Raw genomic sequence first — 6000 nt, forward strand, 5'->3', positions numbered from 1 at the left:
TAATTAACTAAATATAAATTTATTTAAATAAATTCTTATCTTACACTTCCAAACAATCGAACTTCCTAAAGAGATAAGATTTAATCATTATATTTGTTTCTCTATATTCTCTTAAAATTTTAAGAGAATTTTAAGATAAGACTTAATTTTTAAGAGAATTTTAAGTATCCATAGAATTTTAAGAGAATAAAGAGAAATAAAGATAATAATTAAATCTTATCTCTTTGGAAAGTTTGATTATTTAAAAATGTAAGATAAGAATTTATATTTAAATAATTTATATTAATTAATTATCTAATATGAAATTATTTTAAAAATATCAAAATTTTGAATTAAATTTTATTAAGAAATCAAAATTGTTCTGTTGATAAGGAGAGTGCATTGATAAGTGTCAGTGTGCAATGCAATATTGGGTATGTAGTAATTGTCAAATGGAAACTATATGTAACTTCTATATGATGTAGAAAAAAATAAACTAATAAATTACTTATTTGAGCATCTTCGACCACTATAATAATTCTATCTAGAAGCATTCACCAGCATCTTCTGAATCAATTGATACTTCTCACAACAAATTCAAGCAAAAGATAGTAGATAGCTATAATGATCTTACTAAGAAGTATAACTTTTTGATCATGTTGATTTATTTAGCAATAATTCGAGCAAAGAATGACCTATTTATTAATACTTTTTTGTTAACTAATTTAAGCAACCAAATTTTTTGGAGTGGCGAGTCATTAATTTTATGTTTTATTATCTTCTTTGGTCTTTTCAGTTTTAATTGAATAAATTTGTCTCTACTTATACATAATTACAAATTTTTAAATAACAAAATCAAGAGATAAAAAAATATTTAGCTTAATCAAATATTGCAGTCATATGTATGCCTATAAATGAGCCTATCTCATAAATTCAAAAACAGCATCTATCTCTCAATCAATAAAACAGTCTAGTCATATGTCAATTCAGATCGATGATCAGACCCACAACAATAACAACATGAGACCTAAAACAAAATTTAACACCAAAAAGGAAAAAGGTTAAAAAGACAGCTGCTATACATAGATCTTAAAAAGCAAGTCATAAGAATTATCCTCAAAAGTGAATCTTTAATGTCTTTATCTCTTTCTTTGTCTCTTACTAAATAGCCAAATAATATTGAAGAAATAGCTAAGATCCTATTTAGTATTGACAAAAACTATGCACCATAACATATATGGCATAAATTTGCTTTCAAAAAAATGGTAATAAATAACATGTGAATATCTATCAGTGAAATGTAGATATCCAATTGAATGTATAATTAAACTTTTCCTACAGGCAATAAGGATATCTTTTCTTTAGTTCCTTCCTTTTTGGAATTGGGACGGAAGGAGGGCGGTGACATGCCATTTGAAATCTAGAATGACCTATCTCATCACTAACTTAAAATCTTTAGGGTTTCAGTTGAAATATGAAGCTTGCTAACAAATTTTGACAAAAAATTATTCGAAGATAATAAGTAAATCTAAAATATCAAAATCAATTACTATTAGAAAATACTAAAGGAGCTCTATATGACCTAATTGATACTATTATGCATCCTCACATAATAAATATGGCATCTAGGGACATGGTCACCAACTCTAAAAAATCTATCACGTAATAATCAACTTGAATTGGATGGGTGGAGAGGCTTCAAGCGATAAAAGACCAGTTAGCTATTGATGAAAAGAATTAAACAAATTTGTTGAAAGCTATATATTTTATTTTATATCATTTGATTTAGAAATAGTATAAAAAGTATAAATTAGTAATTTATAATGTGACTATAGTCAGTATGATTTGATAAACTTAATAACTACAATATAAGTGCATATAAAATAATATAACTAGCAAAGAAAAATTATAAACAAAATAAGTAATGCAATAGCATAGCATCAGCTAAAGCTAGATTATATTATGTAAGCCTTTTTTGTTCATAACATTAAGAAAAAAATACCTATGAGGGTCATGAGAGATCATAGATGAAGATGGCATGATTATAGAAATGAAACAAAGAGTAAATAAATTTTAAGAAAAAAACTTAAATTTCTTTGAAGATGATTAAAATTAAATTTTAAGAAAACTAACTTATTTTAATAATAAATAATGTAACAATATAAATTTTAAGAGAATTAAAAAGTTTAAAAAACTCTTGTAATTTTTTATTTATTAATATAAAAGTAAAAAGTAGTATACAATGAATATCTTGCAAAACTGATTTACTCAACAAATCAGGAAAATATAATGAATAGACAACTTTAATTTACTTCTTTTTTAAATACAAAAATATAACTATAAAATAAATGTTTATTGCATTGTTGAGAGGCTAATTAAGATAGTAGTAAAATCTTTAATTACACTACAAGAAAATAAAGATTTAGCGATTGAAAACTCAATTGTTAAATAGCAAAAATCGATCACTAATATTTTTTGCAGCCAATTTTGCAACTGATTAAAGCTAGTTGCAAAAATTCTAGTCACAAATATTTTGTGATCGATTTTTTTGATCACAATATTTTGCGATCGATTTAGCAATCAAAAAATAAAAAAGTTAATTAAAATTTTATAACTGATTTAGCAATTGATTAAAAAAATATTAAAAATTTTATGACTTATTTAGTAATTTTATTAAAATAATTTTTTACAAAATCGATCACTAAAAATTCTTAAATCATTTATGAAGGACTAGATCCAAACTCAAAAATCATGTTAGAATCAATGTGTCATGGTCAATTCATGAATAAAGAACCTATAGAAGCCTGGCAATTTCTAGAGGACTTAGCAGAAAAGAGCCTACAATGGAAGATTACTAGAAAATCCGACAGACACACACCTTCAAGAGGGGATGTATATCAAGTTCAACCTTCCCTAGCTGAAGAGGCTAAATTTGCATCTTTGATCCGTAGGATAGAGGCTCTAGAATTCAAGGAACATACCCAAGTGAACCAAGTTGCAACAAGAACTTGCAATGGGTGTAATGCCATAGACCACACAATGGAAGAATATCCTTTCTTGATGGGTCCAGTCGAGAACGAAGTAGCACAGGTGAACGCAGCCTATCAAAGACCCACAAATGACCCCTACGCACCAACATACAATCCAGGATGGAGGAACCATCTCAATTTTTCTTGGTCACAAGGGTCAAACTTAATTAGACCTACTTTCACTCAACCCAACCCTGGACCCACTCAATCATCAAATACCCCATCAGGTTTCAGCTATGATCAAAAGCTTAACTCACTAGAAAAGAGTCTGAAAATCCTAGCAAAATCATCTGCTAGCACCAACAATACACTAAACAACTTCATGCAAACCATAGGCCAGCTTCTAACTTCCAACACCTAGGCTATTATCCGTTTAGAGATGCAATTAGGTCAATTAGCCACGGCTGTAAGTGAAAGAGAAAAAGATAAACTATCGAGTCAATCTGAGGCTAATCCTAGGACCCAGAACAATCAAGGACCACAACAAGGAGCCCAGATCAACCAATTAAATGCAATTCATACTTTAAGATGTGAAAAATAAGTAGACAACCATGTCGGTACATCTGAAGATCAAAATGAACCATTGTCTAAATCACCTCATGAGCAAGTAATTGATCAGACCGAGTTGGAGGATCCAGATAAGTCTAAGGAATCAATAGAGATTAACAAACCACCCAAGCCACTGGAAGAATCCATATCAGGGATTAAGCAATTCGAGACATCACCCACCAATTCTGTAGCTCCTTTTGCAAATAGACTTAGGACCAACAAATACTCAGCCCATATGGATCAAATCTTAGAGATGTTTAAACAAGTTAAAATGAATATCCCTCTATTAGATATGATCCAACAAGTTTTCATATATGCCAAATTTCTCAAAGACCTATGCACAAAGAAGAAGACCACCAATGTTCTCAAAAAAGCCTTCTTGACGGCTAATGTAAGCTCATATCTATCAAGCCACATGCTTGTCAAGTATAAAAATCCAAGATCTCCTACAATCTCTTGTGTTATTGGAAAAATCATCATTGACAGGGTTTTATTAGACTTAGGGGCTAGTGTGAATATCCTACCGTATTCGATCTATGAAAAATTGGAGATAGAAGAATTAACGCCTACAAAAATTACATTGCAATTGGCAGACTGATCAGTGAGGATCCCCAAAGGAGTTGTGAAAGATGTGTTAATCAAGGTAAGTAATTTTATTTATCCTATAGATTTTGTGATCCTCAAGACTGAACTAGTGATTAATTCAAAAGGTCACATTCCAATAATCTTAGGAAGACCATTCTTAGCGACCACCAACGTCCTAATCAATTATCGCAATGGACTCATAAAACTCTCATTTGGAAATATGACCATTGATCTTAATATTTTTAATCTTGAAAAAAAAAGAGACCTATTCATTGATGTAAATCTGATTCAGGATGAGATCTATGAGATCATTGATCCAGGAGAAGAAGATTTTGACTGTAATCTCTGGACAGATCAAGAAATTGAAATAGCTTATGAAATATCTCCATCTAATAATCAGAGAGTTCATCCACAATGGCAACCACCTGTCGAACCACTTGTGAGGATGGATGAACCTATACACAAGCTATCGATTGAGGAAGCACCTAAACTAGAACTCAAAATACTCCCTCAGCATCTCAAATACGCATATCTAGGTCTATCAGCAATCCTACCCGTAATTATCGCATCAGATCTAGATCAAACTCAAGAAGAAAAAATTTTAGCTGTCCTCAAAGAAAATAAGGAAGCCATAGGCTGGACCATGGCTGACATCAAAGGGATCAGTCCTTCAATTGTCCAACATCGAATTTATTTAGAGGAGGAAGCCAAGCCAATCAGAGACCCCCAAAGAAGACTTAACCCAACTATGAAGGAGATAGTGAAGAAAGAAATTCTCAAGTTACTAGACAATGAAATTATCTATCCTATTTCAGATAGTTCATGGGTTAGCCCAATTCAAGTAGTGCTTAAAAAGTCTGGGGTAACAGTGGTCCAAAATGAAGCAAATGAGTTAGTGCCGACTAGAGTCCAAACTGGATGGAGAGTTTGTATTGATTACAGAAAATTAAATGCGGCCACAAGAAAGGACCATTTTCCCCTACCATTCATTGATCAAATGTTGGAAAGATTAGCTGGACATAAGTTCTATTATTTTCTTGATGGATATTCCGGCTATAATCAGATTCCTATAGCACCAGAGGATCAAGAGAAGACCATATTTACCTGTCCATTTGGAACTTTTGCCTATAGACGTATGCTCTTTGATTTATGTAATGCTCCATCTACTTTTCAAAGGTGCATGGCTAGCATCTTTTCTGATATGATTGAAAGATTTCTAGAAATATTCATGGATGATTTTTCTATCTTTGGCTCTACCTTCTCTAAGTGTCTACATCACTTAAGATTAGTCTTAGAAAGGTGTAAGGAGAAACACTTAGTGCTTAATTGAGAAAAATATCAATTTATGGTCAAAGAAGGCGTAGTACTTGGCCATGTTATCTCAAAGAAGAGAATTGAAGTAGATAAAGCCAAAGTAGATTTGATTGCAAATTTGTCACCACCCAAATCAGTCAAAGAAATTCGCTCATTCTTAGGACATGCTCGTTTCTACAGGAGGTTCATCAAAAATTATAGTAAAATAGCTCGACCACTGACCAATCTTCTTGCTAAAGACATCAAATTTAATTTCACTTCTGAGTGCCTCGAGTCTTTTGAGCATCTTAAAAAGGGACTGACATCTACACCCATCATTCATCCACCTGATTGGACTCAACCCTTTGAACTCATGTGTGATGCATTTGATCATGCCATCGGAGCTATTTTAGGACAAAGAATTGATAAACTGCCATGAGTTATTTATTATGCTAGTAGAACCCTTAATGATGCGCAGCTTAACTATTCAACTACTAAAAAAGAGTTTTTGACTATTATCTTTGCTCTAGAAAAGTTTAGATCTTATTTGGTTGGGTCACATGTT

This window comes from Elaeis guineensis, chromosome 2 (assembly GCF_000442705.2).
Source record: "Elaeis guineensis isolate ETL-2024a chromosome 2, EG11, whole genome shotgun sequence".
In the NCBI taxonomy this organism is placed as follows: domain Eukaryota; kingdom Viridiplantae; phylum Streptophyta; class Magnoliopsida; order Arecales; family Arecaceae; genus Elaeis; species Elaeis guineensis.